Source organism: Callorhinus ursinus, unplaced genomic scaffold (assembly GCF_003265705.2).
Source record: "Callorhinus ursinus isolate GAN/ISIS: 27379988/994484 unplaced genomic scaffold, GSC_fseal_2.0 scaffold6, whole genome shotgun sequence".
NCBI classification, from domain to species: Eukaryota; Metazoa; Chordata; class Mammalia; order Carnivora; family Otariidae; genus Callorhinus; species Callorhinus ursinus.
In genome coordinates, this window is record NW_027397068.1 from 30,743,546 (window position 1) to 30,756,579 (window position 13,034).

The 13,034-nt window shown below is 36.6% G+C and overlaps 1 protein-coding gene, 1 non-coding gene and 1 pseudogene across 7 annotated transcripts in view; 2 read left to right on the plus strand and 1 right to left on the minus strand.

Annotated features, from left to right (window-relative positions):
• The window catches only part of REV3L (REV3 like, DNA directed polymerase zeta catalytic subunit), a 175,418-nt gene that overhangs the window by 131,813 nt on the left and 30,571 nt on the right, over nucleotides 1–13,034 (minus strand). The window lies entirely within an intron of this gene.
• On the plus strand, nucleotides 2,805–3,441 carry LOC112817213 (divergent paired-related homeobox-like; annotated as a pseudogene).
• LOC112819511 (U6 spliceosomal RNA) lies at nucleotides 9,862–9,964 on the plus strand. Its single transcript, XR_003206883.1, has one exon. It is a non-coding gene; the product is annotated as a U6 spliceosomal RNA (small nuclear RNA).

The window sequence follows — 13,034 nt, forward strand, 5'->3', positions numbered from 1 at the left end:
TGAAGAAGTCCAGACATTCAATTTACTAGACAAAGACTTTAAACCAGCTATTAAAAATATTTCAAAGAACAGGGGAGCCTGGTGGCTCAGTTGGTTAAGCAGCTGACTTGGTTTTGGCTTAGGTTGTGATCTCAGGGTTATGAGACTGGGCCCTGCATCGGGCTCTGCACTCAGTGAGGCATCTGTTTGAAATTCTCTCTCCCTCTCCCTTTGCCCCTCCCCCAAAATCAATAAAATCTTAAAAAAATTTTCAGAGAACAAAAGGACAAAATTCTTCGTGTCTGAAGAATTAAAGTTTGAGAATCATGTCTTACCTAATAGAAATATAAATGAATAGACACAAATTATTAAAAAAATCAAATAGAAATTTTGGTGTTAAAAAGTGCAACAGAAATGAAAAATTTACTAAAGAGGATCAAGAGCACATTTGAACTGGTAGAAGTATCAATGAACTTGAAGACAGGCCAGTTGACATTCTCCAATCTGAGGAACAAAAAAGAAAAAGAATGAAGAAAAAAAATAACAGAGGCTCAGAGATTTATGGGATTCCATCAAGAATACCAACATATATATAATGTGAGCTTCAGCAGAAGAGACAGAAAAAGAGATGGAAAGAATATTTGAAAAAAGAATGGCCAAAAAAACTCCCAAATTTGATTGAAAACATTAATTTGTGTATCCAAGATCAATAAATTGCAAGTAAGAGAAACTCAAAAGGGATCCATGCCAAGATGTATCATAATCAAACTGCCAAAGACAAAATCTTGAAAGTGACAAAAGAAAAGCAATTCATCATGTACAAAATTTTCTCAGTAAGGTTAAGAGCTGACTTCTTATTAGAAACCACGGAGGCCAGTAGGATGATACAGTCAAAGTGATGAAAGACAAAGATGGTTAACCAAGAATTCTATATCTAGCAAAACTACCCTTCAAAAACAAAGGAGAGCTGGGTGAGGTAGGAAGGAGGAAGAAATTAAGATGTTCCCAGCTAAATGAAAATTGAGAGAATTTGTCACTAGCAGGGCTGACCTATAGGAAATACTAAAAGAAATCTCATTCCAGGCTAAAATGAAAGGACAATAGACAGTAGCTTAAAACCCCACTAAGCAATAAAGAGTACCAGTAAAGTAACTACACAGGTAAATACAAAAGATAATAAACATGTATAATGCCTTCTCCTATATCATTTAAGACAGGTGCAAAAAGTAGTAATTATAAAATTGTGTTGATGGACTTATAATGTGTAACGATGTAATTTGCATGAATGATGTTATAATGGAGCAAAGTTTTTATGTACTACATGCATACTGATATTGTGGGTTCAGTCCCAGATCACTGCAATAAAACAAATATTGCAAGAAAGTGAGTCAAATGAATTTTTTGGTTTCCCAGTGCATACAAAAGTTATGTGCACACTATAATTGTCTAGTAGGTGTGCAATAGCATTGTTTAAAAAAATGATGTACGCACCTTAAAAAATATTTTCTTGCTAAAAAATGCTAACCATCATCTGAGCTTTCAGCAAGTCATAATCACTGATCACAGGTCAACATAGCAAATATAATAATGAAAAGTTCAAAATAATGCAAGTCTCCAAAATGTGACACAGACACTAAGTGATCAAGTGCTGTTGGAAAAATGGTGCTGACAGACTTGCTTGATGCAGGGTTGCCACACACCTTTAATTTGTAAAAAAGACAGTATCTGCAAAGCACAGCAAAGTGAAACACAATGAGGTATGCCTGTATGAAAATTAAACTGGGATTAATCCAACTGTCTTAAATTAACATGTTAAGTGTAACACCCAGAGTAACCGTGAAGAAAATAACTAAAAGAGAGAGAAAGAGAGAAGTAGGGAGGGAGAACAAGGGAGGGAGGAGGGAAGAGAAGTGGAGTTAAAATAGTATACTAGAAAATATCTATTTTGTACAAAAACAAGGAATTGTGGATCACTGCATCGAAAACTGGTGATCTACTGTATGGTGACTAATATAATAAAATTAAATTAAAAAGAATATCTATTTAGCATAAAAGACTATAATAAAGGAATAAAACAACAAAAGAGCTTAAGATACAGAGAAAACATTAACAAAATGGCAGATATAAAACTACCCAGAACTGGTAGGTAGTCAAAGGACACATTATATCTTGCCCTATAGCTCTCAACTCAATAGGGAGGATCAATTTTCCCATTTTACATTCACCAGTACAATTTGGGGTACTATGCAAAATGAGAACTTATAGAAGCATCATAAACCAAAAAAAAAAACAAAAAAAACAAAACCAAAAAACTGAGGACTAGAATCCTTTGCCTCAGTCATGTCTTAAACATGCTCAATATATTTCCTTGAATTAATTAACATACTCTATTACCAGAAGAATCATCACTGAGGAAATAAGAGAAAGGCTGATGTGAAGTATTGTTTGAAGAAAATAAAAAATATGATTAGTATTTAGATGGAAAATACTGTAACTCTTATTCTCGTTTGTTTTTTTTTTTTAAGATTTAATTATTTGACAGAGAGAGCGAGAGAGCAGAAGCAGGGGGAGCAGCAGCAGGAGAGGGAGAAGCAGGCTTCCCGCTGAGCAAGGAGCCCAATGCGGGGCTCGATCCCAGGACCCCGGGATCATGACCCGAGCTGAAGGCAGACGCTCAACCATCTGAGCCACACAGGCGCCCCACTCCTATTCTCGTTAAGGACAAGCTCCCTTGCTATTTCAACTATATACACCTTCCTTTACCTACAAAAGTAAGTGCACAACGCTTGACACAGGACCAGAGCATGGGGATCCAGTTAGATGGGATGGCAGGCACAGGGGACCTTCCTAAAGGAAAGGATCAGAAACATTCACAAAGGAAACGAACCATGTTCACTGAGAAATAACTGGCAGATTTAGAATTCTTGTTCAGCAAGAACCCATACCCCGCTCCCAGCCTTCAGAAAGAAATGGCCTCGAAACTGGAGATACATCCCACCGTACTGCAGGTTTGGTTCAAGAACCACAGAGCAAGAGTCAAGAGAGCCAAACAACAGCAATTAGCTGGGGTGGAAGTCAAGACCAGCTCTTCCAAGAGACACATGGATGCCGCTCCAGGAGCCCCCGATGGTGCCTACCCTGCTTCCCTAGTTTATACAGATCACCCCATACCTTCCTTCCAACTCAGCATATGCTCCAATTTAAAGGCTCTCTCAGACCATCCTTCTGGCCACAAAATAGTCCATTTCGGCTGCTGCCGAGATCCTAACATCTACTCCCTATGTCCCATTACGGAATCCCAAATTCTTTCCACAAGCTTCACTGCTAATTCTTTGGGTTCTTCATCTCCACAAAGAACTTAGTGAGCAAAGCCAGACACAAAAGGTCACCTACTGTAACGATTCTCAATGATTCCAGACAAGAGACAGAGTCAGGATCTACGCAACATGGAGGCATTTCAGAAACGGGTTTCGTGGAAAAAAAAAAAAAAAAAGACCCACAAGTGCCCGTGGGGTGGAACTGAGTGGCAAGAGTCGCTCAACAAACTATTGCGATGGGGATGTTTCATGTTGTAATTCAGATGGCAGGAACCTGCATGTATAAATTCATCCAAAGACACAGAACTGTAATATTGTATAACATACACCACAAAAAAAAAAATCATGTGACAGGACGGAAGCATCAGCTAATGCCACTGGAAATAACCATTTTGCAATATATAAATGTATCAAATCAACACATCATACACCTTACACTTATATCTCAGTAAAGCTGGAGACAATTTTTAAATTATATCTCAATAAATATATACAATGAGACTAAAAACAAAACAAACAAAAAAAAAGTAAGTGCACAACTTGTTTCCTCATTTATGTCTTCAGAGGACTTACATAAATCTATTATGCATAGATTTACACTGTTCACATACAGTGGAATCACATCATATGTGCATTTTATTTACTGGGTAGGAATAAATCAAGGGGGATGGGAAAAGACTCAGGCAGAGAGAGAAAGAGATCAAGTGAATGAATATGAAAATGCAATTAAACAGTGCCAATGTGCCCAGTTAATAAATTTATGACCTAGTGCCATGAGATAGGGTATATAAATGTTACTCCTTAGTTTCAGTAAGTGGAAGAAGCATCTCCTATTGAAAGAGCCAACTAAGTGTGATTCTTTTTAAAAGATACAGTTCATGGTTTTTCACAAAACATGGCCCTGATTGTGGGCCAACTATTTCAACTAGAGCTCCGCTGAGGAAAAGTGATTAGTGTGTGTCTGTAAATAAGGAAAATTAAGCTGCTGGACTTACTGAAAGATAATGTGGAAGAATTCATGCAATTTAAGAGACTGTCAAGGGAAATTCTGCCTAATTCTAAAAAAGGTTTTAACCTCATACCTTTGCCTCAGAACCTAATTCCCATGTAAAATGCAACTTCACTATTTGTCTCCATACATATAGCGTGAGTTCCATGAACTCATGCCTCATGTCTTCTTATTCTTCCTATTCTCAATGCCTAGCAGAGAGCCTAGAATACAGTGGGTGTTTCATCCATGCTGGATAAGCATGTGCGGCATAATATACGTATTTGGTCTTTATGTCTCATTCCCGGCATAGAGCTCCTAAACTCTTGGTATTTCCTGACTCATAGGAGTATCTTTTGCCACTCATATGAAGCCCTTTCTATCATAACTGAATTTACACTAATGAGGTACTCTTGATGGGATCTTTAGATAGCTTCAGAATAGGGGGCTGGTTGCCAGAGGAATCAACCATATCATTACAGGCTTGGAATTCTCAACCCCACTCTCCACCCGCCACCCCACCTCCAGAGAGGGTTAAAGGACTTAAGATTTAGTTCAGTCACCAATGGCCAATGATTTAATCAATCATGCCTTTGTAATGAAATTTCAACAGAAACTCTGGAACAATGAGGTTTGGGAAAGCTTCCTGGTTGGTGGTACATCCGGACTCCGCAGAGACATCTGAGCTCAGGAACCTTCTGAACCTTGCCCTATTATGTTTTCATCTGGCTGCTCATTTGTATTCTTTAAAATAAACTGTATAAATATAGTGTTTTTCTGAGTTCTGTAAGTTGTTCTAGCAATTTATTGAACCTGAGGGTAGGGAGAGTTAAGAGAATCCCAAATTTGTAAGTGGCCAGGCAGAAGTGCAGGTACCCTGGGTATCCGTTTGTGGCTGGCATCTGAAGTGGGGGTGATCTTGTGGAATTGATCAGGGATCAGATCCTGTGGGGGTCTGCACTAATTTCAGGTAGTGTCATAACTGAGTTGAATTACAGAACACCCATAGTTGATGTCAGAGAATTGAGAATTTATTGTTGGAAAACCAACAGGACAGGATGTCTTTTTCATATGAGTTAACTCCTTAAGAGGTCTTTAGCTGAGTCTTATAGAAAATTTGACTGCCTTTATTTTTTTTTCCTTATAATTTCTTCTCAAAAGCTAACAAAGATATTTATAATGTCCTCCTATCTTCCCCTATTTGCAAGGGAACTAGAAGGGACTGAATTAAGGATCAACTTTCCATATTAAACAACAATAAACTAACAAACAGCAAAATATAACATACAAATATTCTTATGATTAATATGTCAAGAATGTGATGAAATGACATGTCCAAAATTCATGTGTAATTTAGTTTGCAATTATTACTATAGAAAGGAAACCAGTAATTACTTTGACTTTCACAGCGATTGGGAACCTCAGTTTGGGTACTATTTAAAGGCTCACACAATATGGTATACCAACACATTTTTCTAAAAAGGCTAGCCTTAAAAAATTAAACTAATAGTGTTTTCAAGCCAGAATCTCCAAGAAAATGTATACCTTTCAGACTAAATGTCATAAAAATAATATTTATTAACCTTTGCTAAAAATAAAATCCTGGCTTGTAAAACAAATACTGTTTTGGGGCGCCTGGCTGGCTCAGTCTCAGGTTCATGAGTTCAAGCCCCACGTTGGGTGTGGAGTCTACTTAAAAAAACAAAAAAACAAATATTAAGTTTCAGATGTTTTACAACCAGAATGGTCACACATGTTAATCTATGTGGTATTTCAATTCAGAGGTAAGTAATTCAGGGTCTTAAAGTAAAATTAACAATCTGATTACTATCTGAAAATTCACCTCCGGTGATATAAAACAGTATTAATAGCTAATCAAGATAAAGTTCCAGTCAAATTTGTATATAAATGCCTGAATTTTCTCTCAAGGACACATAAAATAAAATGATACAGGTAATTAAATTAATGCAAATCTAGTAAACTGTTCCACCATTCTTTATGACAGTTGAACACTGAAAGACCTTAAAATTTTACCAATCTACAAGAAAGTAAAAAGATAACACAGAATAAAAGAAACTATTTAGAAATCATGTTTGATAAGGGACTTGTATCTAGAATAATAACTCTTACAACTCAGTAATAAAAGTTATCATATGATCAGCAATTCTATTCCTAGTTATATGCCCAAGATAAATGAAAATATAAACCCACACAAAAACTTGTACATGAAGCTTATAGTAGCATTTTTATAATAGCTGAAAGGTGGTAATAACTAAACTGCCCATCAACTGATGAATAAATATAATGTGGAATATCCATACAATGGGATACTTATTCAGCCATTAAAAGGAATGAAGTACTGATAGATGCTACAACATGGATAAACAGGCAAATTGTAAACTGTACCTGAATAAACCTCTTACATAATTTTTTAGCCTAGCCATACTCATTGTTTTATTTTGGAGGTCTCTAATGAGAAGACCTAATTTTTTTTTTAAAGACTTTATTTATTTATTTGACAGAGAGAGATAGAGCAGGAACACAAGCAGGGGGAATGGGAGAGGGAGAAGCAGGCTTCCCACCGAACAGGGAGCCCGATGCGGGGCTTAATCCCAGGACCCTGGGATCATGACCTGAACAGAAGGCAGACACTTAACAACTGAGCCACCCAGGCGCCCCAAGAGAAGACCTAATTTTGAACATACCATTAGAGACAATGCATTCATTAAAATGAATTATTGATTTGCATTATAGAATTATGACTAAATTGAGAGAAATATAAACATTAGCCCCTAAAACCACTTATATATCTCTATTTCCCCTTAATGATGCACTAAGTATACTATTTTAAACATTCAATCACATTAAGATATGTTGTCGAATCAGAGAGAGATGTTCTACTTAAAGTGATCATTACCAAAAACGTAACGATTAAGAACTGTCAATGTAAGAAATTTTTCAGACAATAAAACTTTCCGACAATAAACTTAACAGTAAAACTGACCTACCACATGCACTTCATATGTGCTCTGTCAAATGCAGAAGCAGCATAGCCACCTCCCACCCTCAAACCAGCCCCTTAAAAAATGTTGTACTTTTGTATATGAATTAAATGGAAGTTTTCTTATGACTATATTCAGTTACTCAATAGTAGCAGACTAGTATGGCCATTTAGTTCTACTAAGCATAAAGTTGGTTATATGGGGGCCTGAATAAAGCAGTTATAAATCATGAAAATTAGAATTCCAAAACAATGGACAAAAACATACTGCCAAACCTATCAAAAACAATGCAAACCAGAAGTCAGTGGAGCACCATCTTTAAAGTATTGAAAGAAAAAATTGAATTTTTTTAATGGTTGCTTTAGAGTTTGCTGTATACATTTAATCTACATCCACTGTCAAATAACATTATACTGCACTTCATAGGTAGTGAATTCCAAATTCCTCTCTCCTACCCGTTGTAACATTGCTATCAAGTTTCATTTATCCATAATCACTCAATACATTATTTTGAAATTATCTATTATATCCATTAAAGATAGAAAATAAGAGGTTTTATTTTACCTTCATTTATTCCTTCACTAACTTTCCTTTTCTCTGAAGAACTTATTTTTAACCTTTCTTGCAAAGTAAGTAACAGTTCTTATTGGCAACAGGTTCCTTCAATTTTTATTTGTCTGAGAAGGTTCTCATTTTTCCTTCACTTTTTAAAGATAATTTCAGTGTATACAGAATTCTAGGTTGGTCAGTTTTTCTTTCAACACTAAACATTTCACTCTACTCTCTTCTTGCTTGTATGGTTTGTGAAGGGAAGTCCAACATAACTCCTAACCTTCTTCCTTTATAAGGTGTTTTTTTCCCCTCTAACTCCTTTCAAGATTTTCTCTTTGTCTTTGGTTTCCTGCAGTTTGACTATGATAGGTCCAGGTGTAGATTTGGTATTTGTCATATCTGATGTCCTCTGAGCTTCCTGGATTGGTGGTTTGGAGTCTGTCATTAATTTTGGAAAATCCTTAGCCATTATTACTTCAAATATTTCCTTTGCTTCTTCCTCTCTTTTCCTGATGAGCCTAAAAAGGCATTATTTGTTACAGTGCTTTTGATTTCTATTATTTTGTTTTGATTCTTAGAATTTCAATCTCTGCTTACATTACCCATCTGTTCTTACATGTTGTCCACTTTTTCCATTAGAGCCCTTAGCATACTGACCATAGTTACTTTAAATTCCCAGTCTGACAATTCCAAAATCTCTGCCATACCTGACTAGAAGTTAGGCTGTATTTACTGTAGCTATGGGTATCAAAGGCTAAAATTTCCTCTAATTTCCTTGTCGTCTTTGGGTTTCCCCAGAAACTCCTTTAACAAAGTGCAAACCTCACAGTTCTTTCATCTGTAATCCTCTATTATTCCACAGAAGCCCTGTTGATGCAGTGGTAAAATGTGAGGGGAAGTATTCCATAATCCAACGATGAGGTCTGGGTCTTTCAGTGGGTCTGTATCCCTGGCTATGGATTTTGAAAGTGCCTCTTGGCTCCGCCGCCCCCACCCCTGCCAATAAATGAGACAGCAAGGCTAGAAAGGAAGTTGGTTTCCCCAAGCTGGTTAGGCTCTGGTACTTTCCCTTTTAGGCAGGGAGAGAAGAGAATGCTATGAGTATTATTTCAAGATGGTTACTATTCCCCTCCTGCTGGAAGCATGAGGAAATCCCCCTGCCTCCCAATCTTAACTGTGAGAACCTGGTGGAGCCTGTGGAAGACAAACTCACAAGAGCGTGGGAGCCCTCTTAAAACTAGACCCCCAAGAGTTTTTAACTATCAAGCTAGTCCACACTCAGCTTCTAGCAGGTCAATTACAGTTAAGTTCTCCTACTAGTTCCTGGCTTCATTAGTTTATGCTCCCAGCAAGCTGTGATTCTTTGTATTTGCCTGTCTCTCCAGTTTTGGGGGCACCGGTTTACTCTGTGATCTCAGTTCTCTGATGGATCTTAGAAGAACTGTTGCTTTTTAGTTTGTTCAACTTTGTTCCTACTATAAGGACCTCAAGAGTGACAACTTCTAATTTCTTTCATGTCTGAGTGGAAACCAGAATTCAATGTCTTTTTGATGTATCCCCATCATTCCTTGAATACTTTTTTATTTTCTGGAACAAGAAGATGTTCCAGGTTCATCTTGCACTTTTCTCAAGGGAGTCTTGGTTACTTTTAGTGGAGAATATTGTTTAGAAATCAAGATCTGGATGCAAATTATGCTCATTGCTACAGGGGTATCATTACTTCTAGAACCTCTATGCACGTATTAGGAAATTTACATATTTATACACATACACACACCCTATATTTATTTCTCTATCCATCCATCCTTCTCTGTAATAAAAACTACACTTACACTTCCAATTCCAACCTAACACCCTAGAGACATTCTAATTGTCCCTATGTCCAACAGTGAGAAACCTGGCTCCCATTTTCCTTAATGTATTTACTCGTTTGCACAATCCTAAAAAACATAAAAAGTATTTTCAGAACTCCTACCCACTACCATTGAGAAAAGCACATATACTAAAATTCAATACTTGTTTAGTGCTTGCTTTGGCAGCACATATACTAAAATTGGAATGATACAGAGAAGATTAGCATGGCCCTTGCACAAGGATGACATGCAGAATTTGTTTACTGTTCTTTTCCGGGGGCGGGGGGGAGGGTTGGGGGAGTGGGGTGGGCACAGAGAGGAGGAGTGGTAAAATTTCCAGATAATAAAATGCACAAATACTAACTACACTTTATTTTGACAAATGTATCTTTATTAAGTTATGGAACATTTCCCATTTTCATCACCTCCAAAATTCCCTTTTGCTGCTTTGTCAATCCCCACCTCCTCTGAGGCAATCACTGTTCTGATTTTTCACAATAGTTTTTGTCTAGCACTTCATAAAAATGGTATATTCTTTTGTGCCTGAATTCTTTTGCCCAGCACTGTGATTTTAATGTTCATCCAGGATGTCACATGTATCAGTAGTTCATTCCTTTTTGTTGTTCCATAGTAACTCCTTGTATAGATATGTCAGTTTGTTTACCCATTTTACATATGAGATAAGAGATTCAGAGTACCTAAAGTTATAGAGTTAACTGGATGAGAAGAATTCCAGGGACTTCAGAACCAGAAGTATTATAAACTCTTGATTCTTATTTTGGTGTTCTTTTCATTTTCCCAAAGCACCACTCAAACAAATTTTAAAAATAACAACTGGGGTGCCTGGGTGGCTCAGGTGGTTAAGCATCTGACTCTTTGATTTCAGCTCAGGTCATGATCTCAGGGTCATGAGATCGAGCACGAGCTGGGTTCCACGCTCAGCAGGGAGTCTGCTTGAGATTCTCTCCCTCACCCTTTTCCTCTGCCCCTTCCACTCATTCGTAAGCACTCTCTCACTAAAACAAATCTTTAAAAAATAAAAAATAAAAATAACAAAAACTCCAGGGATATATTTTTATCATATAAATTTAGTGATGTATAAGAACTACCTACATATAATCACATCATAGATGTAATAATATTTTTCAAAATCACCACTGTGATGCTTTCCAATGAGTTCTTAGTAGGAAATGAAAAATATCCAAAATTAAAAGGTTATTGAATCAAATGCAAATATTTTTAAATCTTTAAGAATATCTGTACGGTTAACAACATTGCCATTTCTTCCTTAATCCATAAATCCACACTCCTTCCTAATCCTTACTTCTGCCAATGCTGATTTCAAGTTTACCTAGCATTTCTTAAATATCTCTTAACACATTCACCTTATAATCAACCTTCAATGAAAGTAATTTATACATTCACTAATTTCTTCAGTTTATTAAACTTATAAAACTACCAAGAGGAGTACTCTAATTCTAGCATTTCTGGGCAATTTTTAGCCTTTTGAGTCTCTCCTCAAGTCTGTCAAATCATCCAATTCTAATTCCCTATTTAGAAAATATATCGATCTCTCTCTCTCTTTAAAACATAACATAAAAGACAGTTTTCCTTCAACCCATAATCTTTAAGCTCCTTCTCAAACCACAATTAACTTAGTAATTCTGATCTAAGGATGATAATTTTTCTGTACTATGAAATGCTACTACTTACCCCTCATGATGAAAGTTTATGGCAGCACCCTTCAAGGTGACCTTGAGTCACTGCCATAGACTGAAGGGCCAAAAGTAGAACACCAAGAGTGAGATTGCCATTAGGCTGGGTTGTCCCACCACCTCCCCTACTGCCCCAAACATACATACCCTGTGTTTTGGCCCAATCTAGATGAACTTCCTGAAGATGGAAGTAACAGAGGAAGTAACAGAGAATTTGAGATCTCTTCCTCAAAAGTATGAACGAATCTATGGATCTGTTATATTTGAGGTAAGCCCCACTGTAAGGCTCCCCTCTAACAGGTTTCTAGAGTTCTCATGTATTCCAAAACAACATCCATCTCACAAGAACATGGTGAAATATAAAGCGTACCTTGAAGTACAAAGCACCTGTAGATGCTATATTAATTTGAAATGCTCCTACAAGTTAGGGGTGATTATCTTAACTTTCCTAATGTGATAACAGACTAACTTTAGACTTAATCAATCTACCACATATACGATGACCCAAGAACTTAGTCTATAACACAAATAAGGTAGATGAGACCAACTGCTTGTCCTATTTCATTTACAAGTCACAATCCTTAGCTCATAATTTATGTGAAATAAAATGCTAATTATTTGGAGTGAAGAAAACAAAAGGTTTAAGATGCGACCAGAGCACTGAATACAATTCTATAACAAAACTTCCCAATTCCCAGTCACTATATCAAGGACAAATGATGGTTTGATTATTAACAGCTATGGCAAAGACAGCTGTTTAGCATTTGGCTTCACCTTTTGATTTTAGGTTCTGAAAATTCCTGTGAACTTCTGTTTTCATCCAAACAAAATAAAAATTTGGGCAAGATAACATGCCCAAAGAGCTCGACCACGAGTCTAATGAAATCAGACTTATTTGAAAGAAAAAGAAATGCCAGGGCTGTAATGTCACCTGCTCATTTTTCTTTTGTGCCATTAGAAAAACTGTACAAAGTAGGTTAATGTTTACGGTACACTTTCCTGAACTCCTCAATACTTTTCATTCTACTTCTTCCTTAAAAATATAGTGGCCAAAATAAAGGAGATTCGTGGAAGGCAATGATTAATCCAGAGAACTAAGGTAGGTGGTGAGGCAACTGATCATCTCATCATCTTCAAGAATTAACTGAAGATAAGATGGCAATGGGAAAAGAACATAAGAAGCTCTTGGAAGATGGCAAAATCCTTAGAAAGGGAAGGAAAAATAGAAACTTTTGGTCCCAGTTAAAGTGTCAATGAGAATATACTTCTATCTGAAGAAAAAAAAGTATTAACAAGAATGCAGGTAAAATAAAGACAAAGATAGTAAATAAGCTTAGAAATTGGATTATTAAAGTTACCCTTACAAAGCTTACAAAGAAAGTATCTTTTAAAAATATTTTCTGGCCTAGTTGTTCTAAAGAAATAAGGAGAATAAGCCAACAACCAACCATACATTTTTACTGAACACCTAGTATATAAATGGTTTTGTATAGGTAATGTGATTTTATTTTTTAAAAAGATTTTATTTTTTTGAGAGAGAGCGAGCATGAGTGGTGGGGAGGGACAGAAGGAGAGGGAGAAGCAGACTCCCTGATGAGTAGGGAGCCCAACTCAGGGGCTTGACCCCA